Raw genomic sequence first — 22,183 nt, 5'->3', positions numbered from 1 at the left:
TGCGGTATTGGGCGATCTGGTTCACCACATCCGTGATGCGTGGCAGGGGGTACGCATCCAGGAGTGTGAAGCGGTTAATGGTCTGGCTATAGTCGACCACCATCCGTAGTTTTTCCCCATTCTTGACAACCACCACCTGGGCTCTCCAGGGGCTTGAACTGGGTTCGATGATGCCCTCATCCAGCAATCTACGCACCTCACTCCTAATGAATTGCCTGTTTTCGTAACTATATTGCCGACTTTTGGTGGCCACAGGCTTCCAGCCAGGGGTGAGGTTTGCGAAGAGTGCCGGCGGGGCAATCCGGAGTGTGGAAAGGCCGCAGGACTGGCCCCGGGGCACAGGGGCGGGTTGCTCGGGTGCTTCGGGGGTGGGGCGATGGCAGACCGAGAGGGGGGCATGGGGTCCCCCAAAGTGTAGGGACACCGTTCGGAACTGACACTGAAAGTCTAATCCCAGCAACACTGGGGCGCACAATTGGGGAAGGACGAATAATTTAAAGTGGGTGACCGTTACGCCCTGTACTTCCAGCGTGGCAATGCAATACCCCTTTATCCCAGTCGAGTGCGACCTCGTCGCTAATGAGATCCTCTGGGTAGTGGGAATAATGTCAAGTCCCCAACGGAGGGCCAGATCTGGCTGAATAAAGCTGTCAGTTGACCCAGAGTCAAATAAGCAATTGGTGTAGTGTCCATGCACTTTAATCAGTTCCATTGCTCTGGTGAGGGGATGAGAGCATTGCTGGTTTAATGTTATTGAAGCAGTTGACCGGGGAGTTTTGCGCGATGACGTCACGCAACGGGATGACGTAGTCAACGCTCGAGGAGCAGATTGGAGGACTTCCCGGAAGTGCTGTTGTGGCGGCGTTGGCGGGTGAATAGTAAGTAGTGGGGTTTGTAGTTGTTCGGTCGCGGCGGTCGGGCCCTGGCGGTCGTCGGTGATGGACGCTGGGGTGAGTACCTGGTTGGCCACGGGGGTGGCTGCGGCGGCGGTAGCGTCGGCCCCGGGGGTGTCTGTGGCGGCTGCAGCAGCGGCGGTAGCGTCGGCCCCGCGGGTGGCGGTGGCGGCGGCAGCAGCGGCTGTAGCGTCGGCCCCGCGGGTGGCGGTGGCGGCGGCAGCAGCGGCGGTAGCGTCGGCCCCGCGGGTGGCGGTGGCGGCGGCAGCAGCGGCGGTAGCGTCGGCCCCGGGGTTGGCTGTGGCGGCGGCAGCAGCGGCGGTAGCGTCGGCCCCGGGGGTGACTGTGGCGGCGGCAGCAGCGGCGGTAGTGTCGAGTGTCCCGCACAGGGGCGAGAGGCGGGCCATCACCATGGTTGCGAGGGTGGGCTGCCCCTTCCGGGTTCGGCGTCTCCGTGACGTCAGGCGTTGCCGTGCAGGGGAGCCCTCGCTCTCATTGGACGAGAGCTCTGTGGAAGAAGTGTTTGAATGGGATAGTGGCGGTTGAGCTTCACACGAGGCACTGTGTTTGCCGGCGGCCATTTTAGACCTACAGACTGCAGCAAAGTGGCCGTTTTTAAGGCACTTCTGGCACTTGGCTTTTCTTGCTGGGCACTGGGACCTGCTGTGCTTGTCCCTCCCGCAGAAATAACATTTCGGGTTCTCACGGGGCAGGGTAGCAGCAGCCGACAGGCCGTCAGGGGTAGGGTAGAAGGGCACTCTACTCACATCAGAGCGAGGGGTCCAGTCCCTAGAGAGCTCGGTGGACTTTAAGGCTGCATCCTCCATTGTGATTGCAATCCGGGCCACGTCCTCTAGTTTTTCTACCCCTTGTTCGAGCAAGCGCAGCCTCACTTCATTTGATCTGAGCCCAGCCACATAGGCATCCCGGACGAGATCATTTGTGATCTCGGCAGCAGTTTTGACAACACAGTTACAGTCCTTGCCCAATGCCTTCAATACTTGTAAATATGCTCTGCTGGACTCAACGGGCTGTTGCTTCCTCGACGCAAGCACGAGCCGGGCATGAACTCTGTTCACCGGTTGGTTATACATTTCTTTCAGTACCTTTATGGCTGCGGTGTAAGTGGTCTCATCCTGGATGTTCTCGTAGACTCTCAAGGACACCATAGACAGCAATGCTGTTAGACGCAGGTTATCCTCCTCCACCTCAATGAGCCTTAGGAAGTTTTCAAAGTTCAGCAGCCAGAAGTTAAAGGCTTTGAAGGCTGTAGCTGACCGTGGGTCGATATCAAGTTTTTCTGGCCTAATTAGATGCTCCATCCCTTTCAAAAACATTTTTCTTTTGCTAATAAAATTGTAGAGCTCGTCGAAAGAACCAAAGACTTGTTGATCCAAACCAAGGCTTTTATTAGCAAAAGACCGGAGCTCTTCACAGGTGGCCGACCAGTCCGGAATGATCCGACCTGGCTAGGGACACAGCCCTTTAAGGCCCAGGTAATGGGTGTGGCTTAGCTCTCAGCCAATCGCTATAAGCACAGTCTAGATACAGTAACTATATACACTACTATATACACTATGTACATTGGTGATAGATATGTACTATCACAACAGCATCTGCTTTAGTCTACAGTACATCACCATTAAACCTGATCCCCACTTTACTCCTGGTGTCAAATTATCTACCTCAACATACCGTAAATCACTGTTAAACGTTCTCCCACTGTGAACCTGGTGTCACAGTATCTGACACAGTTCATAGTATATCACTGTTAAACCTCACAAATGTGAATCCTACGATAAAATAATGCACCCCTTCTAAGTCTCACAGTATTCTAATCCCCACCTATTTAAAAAATTCCAAAAAAGAGAGAAAAATCAATCCCAAAACAAGCTACTCAAAAGTAGTAGCCCCCTAAAAATTTGGGTGCGGTAAAGTCCACAAGTGGCAGGTGACTAAAGGACTCAGTGTCACCCACCCCCAGTCAGACTTTCACAAAGTACTGAAACAAAAACATTCAGCCCAGTGATTCCAGTCCCACTGATTGTTCCGGATCTTCAATATCGAGAAGACTTTGCGTCAATTCAACTTTTTTCCCATTCTTTCCATATTTTCCAATCTTCCCATTTCCATTCCCATTGACCCTTCCCTTCGGTGACAATGGTGACGATTGCCCATTTCCTCGTACATCTGGCAATGAATTAGCAAGTATTAAAGCATCATGGTCATTCTCAAAAAACTGAGATTGAAAATTCCCATAAAAATCTTTCAATACTGCTGCATGACGAAAAGCAAATTTATATCCTTTTTGCCACAATACTTCTAAGGCTGAATTAAATTCTCGGTCTCTTCTGATAATTTCTTGACTCAGAACTGCATTAAAAAAAACCCTATTATTTTGAACCATCAGTGGATCCTGATTTTGCCGTGTTTTCTGCACCACCAATCGGAGGATCATCTCTCTGTCTTGTTATTTAAAACAAGGAATCAAAACTGCTCGTGGTAATTGGCCTGGAAACGGTTTATTCCTTAACGCTCTGTTCACTCGATCTAATTCCAGTCCATCTGGAACAAATTACCTGCCCTTCACTTCTGGGATCCATTTCTTCAAAACCTTCACGGGATCCGAACCTTCCATATCTTCCGGAAGACCTACTATCTTAAGATTATTTCTACGACATTGGTTTTCTAATGAGTCAAACTTCTTCAATAATTCCTTCTTCTGAATCCCCCAATCTACAAAAGGATCTTCCACTATTTCCATTTTTTCTCTATTACGCTCCACTTGACACTTGCATTCAAGAAAACCTCCTCAATCTTTTTAAAATGTTCTTGCAGTGTCCACTAATCGTGTCCATCTCGTAACATCACTCTTAACTACATTAATATCTTGCTTCATAAAAGTTATTTCTTCACACACAGTGTTCATTTGAGTTTTCATTTCCAAAAATCCTTGAGTCATCTGATGAGTCATCTGCATTGATATATTTGCCATATCTTCCATGAGCTGAGCAATCCCTCCCAGAATTGCAAACACAGAATCCAGTCCAGGATCCATCACCTCCCTTTGAGGCCGACCGACTTTTGCCTCAGTTCCCAGTTCTTCAAACTCTAATGAAGTTGAGCTCTCTTCTTCCTCCAAAGCAGTAGGTCCTCTTCCAGTGCAGCTGCAGGTCTGGACACCCGACAACAGCATGCCTACCTCGTCAACTGGCCATCGCTCGGGCTCCCCCATAGCCCACACCGTCTCCAAAGGTTCATGGACCCCCGACGCACTGTGCATGCCCGGTAGGGCCACCGACTGCGCAGGTGCGTCTTCTGATGCTACACTGTACCTCTCCTGACCACCAGGCAATGCTGCAGGCTCATGGGCCTGTCCTCGCTCAGCTGGCCCACCCTCACGCCTGTGTTCATGAGTGCACGAGTCGAAACCGCTGAACTCATCGCTGAGCTGGTGCCATCTTGCGATAGCGCAAGTGGTGCCGACGGAATACTTCGCCGGGCAGGAATCCTCTGAGGCTTGGAGACGCCAGTCGACAACTCCGTTGCTTCAAGTTGAACTCGGCCATAATTCTTCAACACTTTTGTAAGGTAATTTCTTCTGGAACTGAGTTTTCGATTTTTTCACATTTGTAGCTATTTTGATCCTTCACAATTCCAAAGTCTATAAACAGTATTTTTAATCACTTTTACAACTTTTAAAATCGAGCATTTAATAGTCTAACTGGGGAAGGGTGGAACCACATGTCTACCCTCTGCACCATCTTGTCACAGTATCTAACACAGTTTATAGTAAATCACTGTGAATGCTGACTCTCAGTTTCTGCCTCAATCTACCGTTCATCAACGTTAAACATTCTCCCCCTGTTAACTTCGTGTTAAAGTATCAGCCTAAGTTTACCATACATCACCATTAAACCTTCTCCCCATTGGGAGACCGGTTTTACTGTATCTGCCACAGTTTATCGTACATCACTATTATACCTTCTCACTACTGTGAACTCGGTGTTACAGAGCCTGCCACTCTACCGTACATCACCAGTAAACCTTCTCCTCAATGTGAGCCTGGTGTTACTGTATCTGCCACAGTTTAGTGTACATCATCATTAAAAATTCTCCCCAATATGAAGCTGGTGTCACCATATTCGCCAAAGGTTATCGTACAACTTTGTTCAACATTTTCCCCACTATGAACCCGGTGTCACAGTAACTGCCTCAGTTTCCCATACAACACCAATAAAGCTTTTTTTGCCCACTCTGAGCCCAGTATCAATGTATCTACATAGTCTCCTGTACATCACCATTAACCTCCACCCACAGTGAACCAGATTTCACAGTATCTGCCTCAGTTTATTATACATCATTTTAAAACCTTCTTACTACTGTAAACCTGGAGTCACAGATTCTGCCTTATTCTACCATACTTCTCTGTTAAACCTTCTCAGTACTGTGAACACAGTGTCTCAGTATCTGCCAAGGTCGTCGACTGTACATCTCCGTTAAATATTCTCCCAACTGTGAACCTGGGGTCACAGTGTCTGATACAATTTATCGTACATTACTGTTAAACCCGCCAGATAAGCTCCAGATAACGAAAGAGGAGTTCTCGCATCTGAAGGAACTGGGGATCATTCGTCGCTCTGACAGCCCTGGGGCTCACCGCTCCACCTGGTCCCAAAAGCCTCCGATGGCTGGCACCCCTGCGGAGATTATCGACGGCTTAATGACATGACAGTATCTGACCGTTACCCCATCCCTCACATTCAGGACTTTATGGCCAATCTGCATGATATGAGAGTATTCTCCAAGGTCAATCTGGTGTGCGTGTATCATCAAATCCCATTGCACCCCGAGGACATCCCCAAAACGGCCATCATCACCCCCTTCGGTTTGTTCGAATTTTTATGCATGCCTTTCAGGCTCAAGAACACCGCCCAGACCTTCCAGCACCTCATGGATACAGTGCGCAGGGATTTGAATTTTGTGTTCATTTATCTGGATGACATTCTTGTCGCCAGCAGAGACTGGGCACAACACAAGTCTCACCTGCACACCCTCTTCTCCCGACTGGTTGAATTCAGCCTAATGATCAGCCCGGCCAAATACCAGTTTTGTGCAGAAGAAAATTTGGATGGGATGAAACTAATCCAGAATCCATTGCACAAGATTGGAAAAATTAGATTGAGCGTCTTCAAATACTTGGAAGTTTTGACGTCAACAGACTTTGGAGTGGCCATATTTGCTCAGTTACACCATTTTTCTGATGTAAGTGAAGGTGGTTTTGATCCTGTCAGTTACTGAGTCCTGTGAAATAACCAAGTGCGAGTCGATGGTGGATTTGTAATGGGAAAAGCCAGAGTGGCTCGATTAAAGTCAGTCACCAGACCTTGAATGGAATTGACTGCTGCTATTATGGCGAGCAAAATGGACGCTATGTTAAGAAGAGAATTACAGATGGAGTTAGCAGATCCTGTGTTTTGGACTGATAGAACATCAGTGCTTAAATATATTAATAATGAAATCATGAGGTTTCATCTCTTTGTGACTGACAGAGAGAATGAAAACCTGCACAACAACAAATGGCAGATTTACCACAGGACAGAGTTTCACCTGATGAATTCCCAGTTACATCCGTGGAAGTTGATTATTTTGGTCCTTTGCAAGTAAAGTGCGGACGAAGTGTTGAAAAACGATATGGAGTTATTTTCACTTGTTTGACTATGAGAGCAATTCATATTGAAGTAGCGTCATTGCTTGATACAGACTCTTTTATTAATGTTCTTTGGCGTTTTATTCCTAGACGTGGTCAAGTAAAAGAATTATGTTCTGATAATGGATCTAACTTTAAAGGAGCTGAACGAGAATTATGAAAAGTTATTCAAAATTGGAATCAACATAAATTCATGATGCATTACTTCAGAAAGAAGTTAATTGGATATTTAATCCACCCATAGTTATGGGTGTGGTATGGGTAAGGGTTAGTTGGTTGTGGAGAACGTTTACAAAGGTCTGTACTGGGCAGTACTGGGCAGCAATGCTTAATGTTGGAATGGATGCGGAAGCTCTGTGAAGGGGTAAGGGAGGGACTGGCCAGGAAGTCTGCAGATGCTGGGTCCGAGGGCAATGCACAAACATGCTGGGGAAACTCATGGATAGTTTTGTGAGGAGCAGGTCCTGCATCATGAGTCAAATTGAGTATTTCGAGGAGGTGTCAAAGGAAATAGATGAAGGTCAAGGTCTGTATGTGCTGCACGTGGATTTTAGTAAGGTGCTTGACAAGGTCGTCACGGTGGCCTCATTCAGAACATCGGGAGTCATGGGATCCATGGAGCCTTGGCTGTGTGGATTCAGAATTGGCTTGTCTGCAGTAAACAGAGGGTAGTAGTAGATGAAACAATGACTAGTGGCTCTCCAAATGGATCTGCTCTGGGACCCCTGCTCTTTGTGATTTTTATGAATGATGATGGGAGTGGGAGGGTGGGTACATCAGGGGATGACACAGAGGTAGAGATGTTGTAGACAGTGTAGAAGGTTGTCATAGGTCATCCAGTTTGCAGAGAAGTGACAGATGGAGTTCAATCCTGTAAATCAGATGTACTTAAATAAGCAACTGGTCCAGGTTTTTTTCCAGAGTCATTTTCAAGGGCACGAATAACAGTTATTCCAAAGAAGGTTGGAGACCCATTAAAATTAGCTTCATATAGACCAATATCTTTATTAAATGCGAATTACAAGAACGTGAGGGCAGAGCACTTGGTTAATGGCAGGATTATGAACAGTGTGCAGGACTGAGATATATTTAGATCCTGCGCCATAAATCGCTCAAAGTTGCTGTGCAAATTGAGAGGGAGTTTAAGATGGTGTATTGTGTGCTGGCCTTCAGGAGTCAGGGGATTGAGTTCAAGAACTGAGAGGTAACGCTGCAGATGTACAAAATTCTCGTCAGACCACACTTGGAATATTGTGTGCATTCCTGGGGCGAGAATACCAGTGGACGTCTAAATAAGGTGAGATGAGGGAACTTTAGACAAGATGTGAGGGGGATATTTTATTCACACAGAATGTAGTGGGTGGCTGGAATATATTGCCAGGGGTGGTACTGGAGGCTCATCCAAAAAAGGCATGAAAAAGATTTTAATATAGGGACAGGAATAAAAGAAAAACAGAAGGTACTGGTGAGATGGAGGGAACAGTAATATTGTTGTGGGGTAGGTTCAGATGGGTCAGCTGAAGGGACTCGACTGATCCATCCATGATTTGTCCAGCATCTTGCTGCTATGTCATGGTGAACCAGGGTGTTGCCTGATGGAGTCACGTTGCTCTGAGCTCTGCAGAGATAGACCGTGCTTTTCTCCAAAACACACTTCCTCAGGTAAAGCAGAGGAATGGAAAGGGTCCTAGTGTGCAGGGGTAGGGAGGGGGGTGAGGGGGAAAGAGTTGGGGCCCTCCAAAGTCATCATGATCAGGCCTCGGAGATGGCATCTCTATCACTCGTATTTCTCTTCCCAGGAGAAGGAGCGATCTCAGAGACAAGACACGAGTCCAGAAGAACATTGCATCCCAGCTGAACAGAGGACGGACAACATCATGATGGCCTGAACCCCTCCCCTTCTCCCTCTGGCCCTGCCATCTCCATTCCCCACCTCTTCCATATCCCTTCACCCACTTCCCCTCCCATTTCTCCCCTACCTCTCCTCCATTCCAATCCCCTCCCACTCACCTTCCCCTTCACCTACCCTCACACCTATGCTCTAAACTTAGCCCTCCTCCCTTCACCTCCCCTTCCCCTCTCCTTTCCCCCTCCCCTTCGCCTCCTACCCTTCCCCTCCTCCCCTTCCCCTCCCCTTCCCTTCCTACCCCTAACTTAAGGGAAGGAGGGATAGGGGAAGGGGGTAGGAGAAAGGGGGGTAGTGAGAGGGTAGGGGTAGGTAATGGGGTAGTGGTAGGGGGTGCGGGTATGGGGTAGGGTTAGGGGAAGGGGGTAGGTGTAGAGGATAGGGGTAGGGTTTAGCTTCGGGTTGGGGAAGGTGGGTAGAATTAAGATAAGGGTCAGGGACGGGTAGAGGTACAGTTAGGTTTAGGGTTAGGAGATGTGGGCTCGGGTTAGGTCGAGGTTTAGGGTTAGGTTTAGAGTTCGGGGAAGTGGGCTTTTGTTAAGTTTAGGGGAAGGGGGTAGGAGTAGGAGGTAGAGGTGGGGTGTGAGTTGGGGTTAGGGGAAGGTGGGTAAGATTAGGGTTGAGTTTAGGGGACAGCGTAGGGATAGGGTTAGAGGACAGGGTGGAAATAAGAGTTAGGGTTGGGGACGTGGTGTAGTGTTTAAGGGTATCGGTAGTGTTAACGTTAAGGTTAGGGTTTGTTAGGGGTTAGGGTTAGGTTGGGGAGGGGAGCGTGGGCGGCGAGCGGAGCACAGGAAATGGGGAGGTGATGAGGGAGGGGAATGGGCAGGGAAATGAAGAGGGGTACGGTGTAGAGGAAATGGGAGGTGAATGTAGGAAGGCACCCCTTCCCCCACATTATCCCTGCCTCCTCTTCTCCTTCCAGAGGAAGCCGGACCTCATTCCGGCCAGAACCTCCCTGTAGTTTCAGAGACTCTGTTTCAGAAAGTGCCTTCGACGCTTGCCGCTGGACAGACATCTTGTCTCTTGATTCATTCTATACCGTTGATATTAAATTTAAAAATGGTTTGGTCTTTTAAAGCTTGAACTCAAAAGGCTGGTCCAGATAGACAACACAGAAACAGGCCCTTCGGCCCCACTCTCCTGCTGGCTGTGCTGTTGTAATCAGTCCATATTCCTCTCCACCTTTTCATTCTTAGCTCCCATCAAGCTCATGTTGCCTTGTCAATCTCACGGCCTGTGGGAAGAAGCTATTTCCCTCCCTGGCTTCTCTGCTTTTATTCCTCCATATCTCCTTCCTGATGGCAGGGGGACAAAGATGCTCTTTGCTGGATATCTGTGAGTCTATTTACCGAGCCCATCCCTGCAAAAAATTCAGGGGTCCCTTGCCTTGAGGTTCCACCCATGTTGCCTCTCCCTCAGCACTCTCTCGTTAGAACACAATTGCAACCTCCTTCCCCTCCTCTCCCAGGTCTCAGTATCCCCCTGACAATTCCAGTCAGCTGCCATGTCTACACCCTGCCCCACCTGCTATCGAATGCCCTGCATCCTCCTTCCCCATTGGTTTCCTCCTGTTATCAGGCATCAGGATGGACCCCACCCTGTTAAAACTACCCGTATTCTCACTGTTTTCTCTGCGCCTCTGCCCTCCATCCAGGGGTCTTGGTTGTCTTGTGGTGATGGTGGAGAACAAAGTACCAACTCAAGGAGATGGGGAGCTGTAAGGAGACCCCCAGTTCCAGGTGACAGGGAGAACCACAGAGATGCCCAACTCTGTCAATCCGGTAGAACCTGGTCATCAGGTGCAAGGAGCTCTTGGTACTGCTGCATGTGAGGCAGGTGTGGCCCAGCCCCATACCTCCACCCTGTCAATTCCCAAAACACATTTCCTATTCATGTGGGGGTCCAAAATGGATAGAGTCTGGTGGACCATGTACATCGTCAATCAATGGGGGAATAACCCTAACCAGCATGGCTATTGTGTATGGCTGTGCTTGGAAACAAAGTGCAAGGGCACCAAAAGCCGCTATGTGCTGAGGTTCTACCTGGCTCAGGTGTTGCGAAAGATTGGTCTGGCCCTGATGCCACACAATGTCCTTGTCAGCTGGACTTTGCCCCATCACCTTCATGGGAATGGTTGCATAGACAAACACTATTGACCACAGGGCCATCAGGCAGTGGTCAGGATGGAATTCCTGCTGACACAGAGACTAGGACTTGATGAGATACTGTGGGGTGGTACCCTGAGCAAAGCATCGAGAGACAGACATCCAGAACTGCTGGATGACCAGAATCTCAGTGAAAGATGCCCTTTGGTCTGCCTGAAACCCAGATAAGAGAAGCAAACACTAGAAGCCCAAAGCAAAGGGAGGAAGGTTTAGGGGAAATATAAGGGGTACTTGTTTTTACACAGAGTTGTGGATGCCAGGAATGCCTTGCCAGGAGTGGTGATGAAGGCTGAAATATTAGCAGCATTTAAGGGCTTCTTGGACACATGAATGAAGGAAACATAGAAGATAGGAGCAGGAGTAGGTCATTCGACCCTTTGAGCCTGCTCCGCCATTCAACGAGATCATGGTTGATCTTAAATTTCAGTACCCCATCCCCACCTTCTCTCCGTAACCTTTAATACCCTTATACTGAAGAAATATATCTAATTCCCTCTTAAACATATTTAATGAACCTGCCTCTACTGCCCTCTGTGGCAATGAATTCTACAGATTCACCACTCTCTGGGTAAAGAAATTCCTCCTCATCTCGGTCCTAAATGGTTTGCCTATTATCCTCAAACCATGGCCCCGGGTTCTGCATTTTCCCATCCTTGAAAACATCCCATCTGCATCCATTCTGTCCAGTACTGCCAGAATTTTACATGTCTCTATGAGATCCCCTCTCAATCTTCTAAACTCCAGCAAGTACAATCCCAATTTGCGCAATCTTTCGTCATGTCATTCCTGCCATTCCAGGTATCAGCCTGGTGAATCCCCTCTGCACTCCCTCCATTGCAAGAATGGAGGGTTATGAAGGAGGAAGGGTCTAGTTTTTATTTTGCTTGGAATTGATAGGTCAGCGCAACATTGAGGTCTGAAGGGCATAACTGTTCGATGTTAACCTGCTGGTCTTTTAGCACATGGAGATGTGGGTGAGGGAATGCTGCCCACCGGCCTATTCCAGGTTGCTGAGAGATGCACTGAGGCTTGGCGCAGCCAACACGAGGGTGCTGTGGGGAAGGACTCTAATCCTCCGGGTCTTGAGGGGCGGAGACTAAGGGGAACCCCTTCAACCACAGAGTGCAGGGAGTAACCACAAGGTGTCAAAGTGGTGGAATGATGCTAAACAGAGAACATTTGCAGTGAAGGGAATATAGGCATGCAACACGAGGATGAGAAAAGACATGGAACAGTTGTCCTCTTGGTGTATAATTTTAGAATAAAGTTAATTTTGGGGTGAAAAAGAGAAAAGCCCGAACTCAGTCACCTTTGTTTCATGAGATACATTCTCCAATCCAGGAAAGCTCCTCTGTACCCGTTCAAATTTAACCCGAGGAAACTGTGTTCATGGTGGAAATCTCTGCAAACACACAACCGGACCTATGCACAGAGAGACAAATTATACACGTGCAGTCCCTCCCAAAAAAGAAATAAATTCTGTTGAATCAATAGCAGAGTCACGGAGTCTTTGTCTGAGCCGGTCATCCATCATTCTCCATTCTCACTGCTCGCAGGAAGAATCTGTTTCTGGGCCTGGTGCTACTGGCTCCGATATTCCTCGACCTCTTTCCTGATGAGAAGAGCTGCCAAATGCTGTGGGCAGGTGGAAGGGATCCTCGACGACATTGACAATGAACCCGGTTTATCCCATTGATATTTGGGGTGGGTGGGTTGGGGGGAGAGAGTCCCCATCATCCTATCTGCCACTCGTGGTCCTGCCGATCATTTTTTAAAAATATTTATAAACTTAAAACCACAACAAATTCACACAATTAATAATAATGCTCATCTAATGTGTGGCATCTATAAAAGAAAGAATAAAGAAACCACCCCCCACCCCCATACCCAATATCCTACCCCCTCCCACTTCTCTCTTCAATGGAAGTGTCTGCTACAGTGGTGACCTCAGCAGGACCCAGCCCTTCAGTTGGACGTGAAGATCACGGTCCAGGCGGCTCTTCAGATGGTTTGGTTGAAGCTGTCAATGTTCTGGATGTCGCAGCCACACGTGGGGTTCAAACAGGCCAAGGATCAGTTCCACCTCCAAGAGATCACCGCTGATGACATCCATTACTCCTCCATGATGTTCTTGCTCATCAGGACATGGCAGCAAGGCTCATCGACTTCTGACATCAGCCTCCCGAGCAAGGCAAATAGGATGCCCTCAAGGAGCTCTTAACCCGCACCTTCAGGCCACGCCTTCATCCTCCACCTCATTCTGTTCCTGCTCTCACTGTCGCATGGCCCAGACAGTCATCCCAACATGACTCCCCTCATGCTATTTCTTTTCAGCTCTCACCAGACGCCCTGGACCCACTTTTCAGGAACTCTTCCCTCTTCCTCCCTATGTCATTGGTATCTCCATGTACCACAACCTCTGTCCCATTTTAGGATGTCTTGGACACCAGCAGCAACACCCCAGACACTGGCACCAGGGAGGCACCACCTTGAAAAGGTCCAGGGTCCTAGTCCAACAGTCATTTTCCTGAGCATCCAGGCAGCAGAGAAATATCAATGGTTGCTCAAAGCAAAATCCTCATGCGGTGCCCACCAACAATTTGAGGCACAAAGTTTTGTGGGTCTTTTGGGTTACTGGTGCCAACATATTCCCCATCTCACCCTGTCCCTCCATCTACTGTACAATGTTGCCCAGAAAAAAAAACTCTCCGCTTCATTGATGACCTGAACAACAAATGGCTTCTTAAATGGTAAAACACGCTGTTGAACACCACTGCCACTGACCACAAGCACCCCCCAACCCCTCAAAACTGGAAGACTCTTTGAATGACTTGTCTCTGCAATGAAGACAATGGTCTAGTGGAGCCTCGAGCAAAAGATGCAAGGTCGCCGAGTCCCACACAGCTTCTGGTTCAATTCCCTCCTGGAAGCTGCCTCCCGCGACTCCCCATCTGAGTGTCAGATGCTCGCCTGCTCACCACAGAGAACCAGATGGCAGCAGAGACAGTCACACTCCAGCCACACCTCCCCAACATGTGATGGGTTAAATCTGCGGATGCCACTCACAGCGGACCGAAGAAGTGGTACATGGCAGACCGCACAGCGGCCGGGCCCGAAGGGCTGAGCCACTTGCAAGAACAGATCATGTCCTGTCCGAAAGTGACAGCCTCCCACTTGAATGACCCCGAGAAGAGCTTGGCACCATGGCCTGGGGCAAACCGTTCAACACCCTCGATGCTGGACAGCAGGAAAAAGCTTGGTTTACTGACGGCTCCAGCTGGTGGATGTGCGAAAAACAACGGTGTAAAGTGGGAGCGCTCCAGCCCACCACAGATAAAGTACTGACATAAGAGGGTGAGGTGGAGGGGAGAGCCAACTGTCCAAGCTGGCAGCTGTGGCACTGATCCGAAAAGGGACAACCAGGCGGGCCCAGGAGCCTCTTTTCCGATTAGTGCCACAGGATTTCTGGGCTGTGCCAAACAGCACGTCAGTGTGGATGGGTCGGCGTCAGGAGACAGGGAGGCAGATCCATGGCTGCCTGCTCTGAGGACAACAGCACTGGCAGATCTTCTGAGAGGTGGAACAACAAAAGAATAGCCAGGGTCCACCACGTGGATGGACACACCTCCAGGAAAACCGCTGAAGCTGACGCAATGCCACTGTGGACTGAGCTGCTCAAATATGCTCTGCCACTATTTTCCCCAAGCAGAGTGACCCCGGAGCCTTGGCAGCATTGGTGCATCATAAATGTGGGCATATGGGGGCACTATGATGGCCAGAGGATCTGGGGGTCTCATGATGTTGCAAGAACTGTGATGGCCAAATGCCCTATTTGTCAGCAATTAAAACCAAGGGCCGCATTCGCTGGGGTTCGGGAGCTGACCAAGTCTGATAAATTGACCATATCAGGCCTCTCCCCTGCCAAAATAAAAAGTGATATGTTCTCACGATGGTCAGCACATACTCAGATGTCCTGCCAGCGGGCCGACCAAGCACCATTTTAGCGTGCTCCATATGTGGAATACCCTATCGGATAACGTCCGACCAGCAATGGGTGGTGATGCCAAGTATTTGGGGCCACCTGCATATCCCCTACCACCCACAGGCATCCAAGATCAATGAGTGAATGAATGAGCTGTTCAAGGTATCATATGTGACAAGTTGATTGTCAAGTCTTCTATCCACGAGTGGTTGCAAGTGTATCGATTAATCCGGCGAGTTTGTGTCTGTGTGTGTCTTTTACTCCTCATGCGACTTCACTACATGTCAATAAAAGACAACTGTGTTCAAATTCGCCACCCTTGGGACCCCTCGAATCAGTTTCACACACATAATAATTGGTGCAGTGAGCAGGGTCCTTCGAGTTCCGACTGAACACAGCTGCAGTGGAGATGCTTTGGAATTGGGGCAGGAAATCGAGTGCAGGCAGGGAGAACAAGATCTGCGGGTGGACTGACGAGAGTGCAGGGTTCGGGAGCTTGGCAAGCATGCTGGCGGACCACGGCAAACTGGTAGACTGGTCCAAGCTCCTGGATCCACATCTTGAGAAAATAGGTCACCACGTGTGGTCCCACTTCAAGAAGTCGGGGTTCCCAAAATCTAAGGGGAATCAGAGGGTGCCTTTTGGCTGCCAGTGTTTCTCCTGAGAAACCAATGTGAGATCATAGAAAGGAAAGATTTGGAGAGGGCCCAGGAAAATAAGGAGATAAAGGTGGTCCAGCAGCGCTGCTGTGCACTGCAGGAGGCAGCGCAGACTCCCCCAACCTGAGCCACTGATGTCGAGATGAGAGGGACAGAGGAAGCCAACAGGCATGCCGATCAAGGTCTGACTCCCCCCCACACTCCCAGTGAGTGAGTTTGTACTGGCCATGGAGCGATTAGCCGAGGCCATTTGCCAGGATTCAGGCATTAAAGGTTTCAGAACAGGCCAGGAAGAGCATGAAATCAATTTATTTGCAGAAGTTGTTCTGATATATCTGACAGACCCAACACACTCATTGCCCACACTCAGGTGCTCCACCCTGGAGGACTATGGGGACATCTCTGGGTATAAGTTCTTTTGGGATATGTGCAAAATCATGTCACTTAGGAAGGGGGATTAGAGCCAATGTCAAGAAAATAGTCAACAAATGTGGCGGCAAAATGGGATCAAATATCTAGGAGTTAGAATAGATAACAACGAGTAATTTAGACCAGCTGAATTATTCTCCCCTTGCTTGGGGAAATTGAGGAGGATTTAAATGGTTGGATGTCCCTGCCCATTACACTAGGGGTGTCACAGAGAGGGGAGGTGTCACAGAGGGGGGAGATGATGACACAGAGGGGGTGATGATGTCACTGCATGGGGCAGCCATAGCTGAGTCGTGCCATGGCACAGCAACAAAAGAAAGATGTCTCTCCTGGAAGGGGATTCTGGCCCACGTGTCGGAGTAGGACGCTGTCTCATCCCAGGGACCCTCTGATCAACAGGGTTGTGTTTGGAAGCACCCTGCACCCTTGGGTGAGATAAAGAGCCTGTTACAGGCTCCCCTACTGGGACAGAGACTCCTCTGGCACCATCCTTTACCCAGTGTGGGCGGAGAGAATGGAGGCTACATTTAATCCCCTCTCCCCATCCTGAGTGCAGGGCACTTTATGAGGCAGCTGGAGGGGACTGTGGAGGGGAGAACAATGGCATGTGAGGGGATAAAGGGATGGGGTCTGTAGGACAGGAGGGGAGAACAAAGGAACGGGGTAGCACCACAGGCTAATGTCAAGGGAGATTGGATCAGAGATAGGGGACATAGGGTTGAGCTGGGGGGATGGGGTGCGAGGGGACGGAAAGCACTGGGGAAACCATGGGGGTGGTGTTGGGTGGGGGATGAGAGTGTGGTAGAGGATTTGGTGCAGGGGAGAGTGTGAGGTGTCTGAGGGAGAAGAGAAGTTGCGAGGGGGTTGGAAGGCAGACCTTTCAACAGAAATGGGACAGAGCTCCCCCTCCACCTGGAATGGGATCTGTCCACTGAGAGACAGGACCGCTCCTCCACCCGCCACCCCCCCCCCCCACCGTGGTTACAAGATCCCTTCCACCCTTGCATACACCCCCACACCCCCCCAACCGGGATAGGATTCTTTCCCCCAGTGGACCTTGATCAAGGTGCTAGAAAGTGTTTCTGCTGCGGCGGACCCAACAGAGTTGAGCGGTGAAGTGTGGGGCTCTCTCCGCACCACCTGCTCCCTCAGGCGACGAGGTCTCGCTTGCATCATGGAAGATCACGGTGTTGCTGAGCTTCTGGGAATGTGGAGGGCTTCTGCTAAACCCGTGGTAGGGTTCAGAGTGGTTCATCTCCCCGGGACGTGCTGAAGGTCAAGATGACCCGATCCTCTCAGTGAACGGCTGCAGAACTGGCCTCAGTCTGAGGAGAGTGATCATAGAAGGACCTGGGGTGGCAATATTTCTACTGAGAGAAGCTGGAACGAACCACCAGAGGATCAATTCTGACATTTAGGTGACCCTTGGAAGGGAGTTAGAGGGAGGGGTAGAGACTAACTTGGACAGCAAGGCTGGGTTGGGATAAATGACCTGTTGTGTACCCTCTGGGTGTGTAAATGCTGCTGCTTCTGCCCCAGAGGACATGGCAATAAGGTCACAACAGAGGTGGCCACACCGTGTCATGGACCCAACGTCCCCAAGGTGGTGTCCTGCACAGATGTTAAAATCATCGACAATGGATCTTTCGGTGTGGTGTACCAGGCAAGGCTGGTGGACTCCGGAGAGCTGATTGCCATCAAGAAGATCTTGCAAGACAAGAGATTCAAGGTGAGGGGGAGGAGCAGTTGTGTGGAAATGAAAAACCCTGATATTTAAATTTAGGGCCTACAGCACGTTCACAGGCCCTTGCGACACATGAGCCCGTTTCACACAATTACACCCAATTGACAAACACCCCAAACACATTTTTGAAGGGTAGGTGGAAAGAGGAGCATCTGACAGAGACCAAAGCAGCCATGGGGTTTGGAAACAGAGAAAGTCACACAAACCCACAACAGCAGCCCCCCTCCCCACACACAACCCCCCACCCCACACACACACACACACTCACACACACACACACACACACACACACACACACACACACACACACACACACACACACACACACACACACACACACACCTGGCAAATATCAAAGATTTTCTGCAAATTCATTGTTTAGTAGAAGCTGGGAAAACAATCATAAAAACTGAAATGATACTTCATTGAACCCCCTGACAAGTCCCCACTCCAGCTACACGAAAAGTCCCCCCCACTGACTCTCGAAAAGTCCCCTACTTCGGCCTCCCTTGGAGTTCCCCACCTCTGACCTCTTGACAAATCTCCTCCCCGCCTCCCCCCTCAACTTGGACAAGTTGCCCCTCAGGGCCCCGACCCATCGCCCAGCCTTGCTGATGTTCTTCTCTCGCCATAGAACCGCAAACTGCAGATCGTGCGAAAGTTGGATCACACCATCATTGTCCCTCTTCTCAACTTCTCCTCTGTAGTCAAGGTAAGATCCACCTGCACCCACCCCACCCTCACTCTGAGAATAAGTATTGGTATTGGTGAGGAGAGAAAGGGTAGTGAGGGGAGAGGGGTGGAGAGGATGATGAGGATGGATGTTGATTGGCAGGGAGGGGCCCTTCACCCACCTCCCCTTACCCTCAGGATATAGACCCGGCCAGTGTGGAGGCAGAGTGGGTCATGTTATATCGTTGTGTTGCCAGATGTTCATGTACCAGCTGTAGCAGAGCATGGCCTACTTCCATCCTCAGGGGGTTTTCCATTGAGACATCAAGCCCCAGAAGATGCTGGTAGATCCCGAGATGGCCTTCTTATTGCTCCTTTATTTCGGCAGGTAGATCCACCCATGTCTGTCTGTTCACCACCTCAACGCGGTCCTGATCCCTCTCCACAACACGGCCTTGTCCCCTCCCCACCAGCTCTCACCCCTCCCCCACCAGCTCTCTCCCCTCCTCCCTCTCCCAACTTGCCCCTTCCACAGCTTAATAACTTATTCTAAATATGATTGTGGGGGCCTTAGATGGAATGAACAGCCAGAAACCTTTCCTAAAGTGTCAGGTGCAAATCTCAGAGAGCATCCGCTTCAGGGGAGGGGAGATTTTTTTTATGCAGACAGTTGTGAGAGCTTTGAATGCGTCACCGGAGAAAGTGGTAGCGGTTGGTAGAATACGTACATATAAAAGTCTCTGAGACGAGCATGTGGATGTAAGGGAACAGAATTTTTACATGATAGAGGAATTTGGGGATATGGCGAGAAGGCAGGGTAGGTCGAGTTTGGTCATAAATTAGATCAGCCATGATCGTATTGAATGGCGGAGCAGGCTTGATAGGCCATTTTTGTCCTATTCCTGTTCCCACTTCCTATGTTCCTATGGGTGTGGTACAGGTCAAGGTTGTGGAGAACATTTACAAAGGTCAGTACAGCCTTTATGGGCCAAAGGGCCTGTACTGGGCAGCAATGCTTGATGTTCTAATGGATGCGGAAGCTCTGGGAAGGGGTAAGGGAGGGACTGGCCAGGAAGTCTGCAGATTCTGGGGCCGAGGGCAATGCCCAAACATGCTGGGCAAACTCATGGATAGTTTTGTGAGGAGCAGGTCCTGCTTCACGAGTCAAATTGAGTTTTTAGAGGAGGTGTCAAAGGAGATAGATGAAGGTCAAGGTCTGTATGTGCTGCACGAGGATTTTAGTAAGGTGCTTGACAAGATCCCCACGGAGGCCTCATTCAGAATGTCTGGAGGCATGGGATCCATGGAGCCTTGGCTGTGTGGATTCAGAATTGGCTTGTCTGCAGAAAACAGAGGGTAGTAGTAGATGGAACAATGACTAGTGGCTCTCCAAAGGGATCTGCTCTGGGACCCCTGCTCTTTGTGATTTTTATGAATGATGATGGGAGTGGAAGGGTGGGTACGTCAGGGGATCACACAGAGGTAGAGATGTTGTAGACAGTGTAGAAGGTTGTCATAGGTCATCCAGTTTGCAGAGAAGTGACAGATGGAGTTCAATCCTGTAAATCAGATGTACTTAAATAAGCAACTGGTCCAGGTTTATTTCCAGAGCAATTTTCAAGGGCACGAATAACAGTTATTCCAAAGAAGGTTGGAGCCCCATTAAAAGTAGCTTCATATAGACCAATATCTTCATTGAATGCGGATTACAAGAATGTGTGGGCAGAGCACTTGGTTAATGGCAGGATTATGAACAGTGTGCAGGACAGAGAAATATTTAGATCCTGCTCCATATATCACTCAAGGTTGCTGTGCAAATTGAGAGGGAGTTTAAGATGGTGTATTGTGTGCTGGCCTTCAGGAGTCAGGGGATTGAGTTCAAAAACCGAGAGGTATCGTTGCAGATGTATAAAATTCTCGTCAGACCACACTTGGAATATTGTGTGCATTCCTGGGGCGAGAATACCAGAGGACGTCTAAATAAGGTGAGATGAGGGAAATTTAGGCAAGACATAAGGCGTACATTTTATTCACACAGAATGTAGTGGGTGGCTGGAATGCATTGTCGGGGTAGTAGCGGAGGCTTGTCCAAAAAAGGCATGAAAAGGATTTTAATATGGACAGGAATTCAAGAAAAATGGAGTACTGGTGTGAGGGAGGGGAGGGTTCAGGGGTAGGGGGGATGATGGGGGAAGTGTTGGGACCCTCCAAAGTCATTGTGTTCAGGCCTCAGAGACAGTATCTCTATCACTCGTATTTCTCTTCCCAGGAGAAGGAGCGATCTCAGAGACAAGACACGAGTCCAGAAGAACCTCGCATCCCAGCTGAACAGAGGACGGACAACATCATGATGGCCTGAACCCCTCCCCGTCGTATCCCTCTGGCCCTGCCAACCCCATTCCCTGCCTCTTCCATGTCCCTTCACCCACTTCCCCTCTTCTCCTCTACCCCTCCTCCATCCCAAACCCCTCCCGCTCATCTTCCCCTTCCCCTGCCCTCACACCTATGCCCTAACCCCAGCCCTCCACTCTTCACCTCCCTCTTCCCCTCCGCCCTTCCCTTCCCCATTCCCCCTCCCCTTCCCCTCCCCCATCCCCTCCCCTAACCCTCCCCCTTCCCCTCCCTTTCTCCTCCTCCCCTTCCCCTCCCCCTTCCCTTTCCCCTTCCTACCCCTAACCTAGGGGAAGGAAGGGGAGGGGAAGGGGGTAGGAGAAAGGGGGTAGTGGAAGGGGGGTAAGGGTAGGGGTTGTGGTAAGGGGTAGGGTAGGGGGTAGTGGTAGGGGGTGCGGGGATGGGGAAGGGGTAGGAGGTAGGGTTAGGGGAAGTGGGTAGGTTGTAAGGGATAAGGTAGGGATAGTGGTAGGGGGTGCGGGTATGGGGAAGGGGTAGGGTTAGGGGAAGGGGGTAGGTTGTAAGGGATAGGGTAGGGGGTAGTTGTAGGGGGTGGGTATGGGGAAGGTGTAGGAGGTATGGTTAGGGGAAGGGGATAGTTGTAGGGGGTGCGGGTATGGGGAAGGGGTAGGAGGTAGGGTTAGGGGAAGGAGGTAGGTTGTAAGGGATAGGGATAGGGTTTAGTTTAGGGTTGGGGAAGTTGGGTAGAGTTAGGGTTAGTGTTAGGAGACATGGGGTAGGGCTATATCTTGGTTTATGGTTAGGTCTATAGTTCGGGGAAGTGGGCTTGTGTTAGGTATAGGGGAAGGGGGTAGGAGCAGGGGGGTAGAGGGGGAGTGAGGTTTGGGGTTAGGGGATGGTGGGTAGCATTAGGGTTGGGGTTAGGGGGTGGCATAGGCGTAGGAATAAAGTTAGGGTTAGTGGATGGGGTGAGGGTAGAGTTAGGGGACGTGGAGTGGTGGTAGGGGGTATCGGTAGTGTTAAGGTTAGGTTTAGGATTTTGTTAGGGGTTAGGGTTAGGAGTAGGAGGAAGGGAAGGGGTAGGGGAATGGGGGAGGCGAGCGGGGGACGGGAACTGGGGACTGGAAGGGGGAGGGGATGTGGGAGGGGAACGGGCAGTGGAAAGGGGAGGGGAACGGGGTAGAGGAAAGGGGAGGTGAACGGTGGACGGCATCCCTAGCCCCTCCCCTCCCCTTCCCTTCCCCCACATTTCCCCTGCCTCTCCTCTCCTCCTTCCAGAAGAAGCTGGGCCTCTTTCCGTCCAGAACCTCCCTGTGGTTTCAGAGCCTCCGTTTCAGGAAGTGCCTTCGACGCTTGCTGCTGGACAGACATCTTGTCTCTTGATTCATTCTGTACCATTGATAATAAATTTAAAAATGATTGGGTTTTTTAAAGCTTGAACTCAAAAGCTGGTCCAGATAGAGAAAACATAAACAGGCCCTTCAGCCCCTCTCTCCTGCTAGCTGAGCTGTTGTAATCAGTCCATATTCCTCTCACCCTTTTCATTCTTAGCTCCCATCCAGCTCATGTTGCCTTGTTAATCTCATGGCCTGTGGGAAGATGCTATTTCCCTCCCTGGCTGCTCTGCTTTTATTCCTCCATATCTCCTTCCTGATGGCAGGGCGACAA

The 22,183-nt window shown here is 49.9% G+C and overlaps 1 long non-coding RNA gene across 1 annotated transcript; it reads left to right on the top strand.

The window, feature by feature from the left end:
- The first annotated feature begins 16,071 nt into the window (after positions 1-16,071).
- On the top strand, positions 16,072-20,942 carry LOC138750315 (uncharacterized). Its single transcript, XR_011349255.1, has 4 exons — positions 16,072-16,177; positions 17,287-17,476; positions 18,126-18,203; positions 20,433-20,942. It is a non-coding gene; the product is annotated as an uncharacterized lncRNA (long non-coding RNA).
- The last annotated feature ends 1,241 nt before the right edge of the window (positions 20,943-22,183 follow it).

This window comes from Narcine bancroftii, unplaced genomic scaffold (genome assembly GCF_036971445.1).
Source record: "Narcine bancroftii isolate sNarBan1 unplaced genomic scaffold, sNarBan1.hap1 Scaffold_116, whole genome shotgun sequence".
Classification (NCBI taxonomy): domain Eukaryota; kingdom Metazoa; phylum Chordata; class Chondrichthyes; order Torpediniformes; family Narcinidae; genus Narcine; species Narcine bancroftii.
The sequence above is the reverse complement of the archived record's forward strand: the minus strand, read 5'-3'. Positions and strand labels throughout refer to the sequence as shown.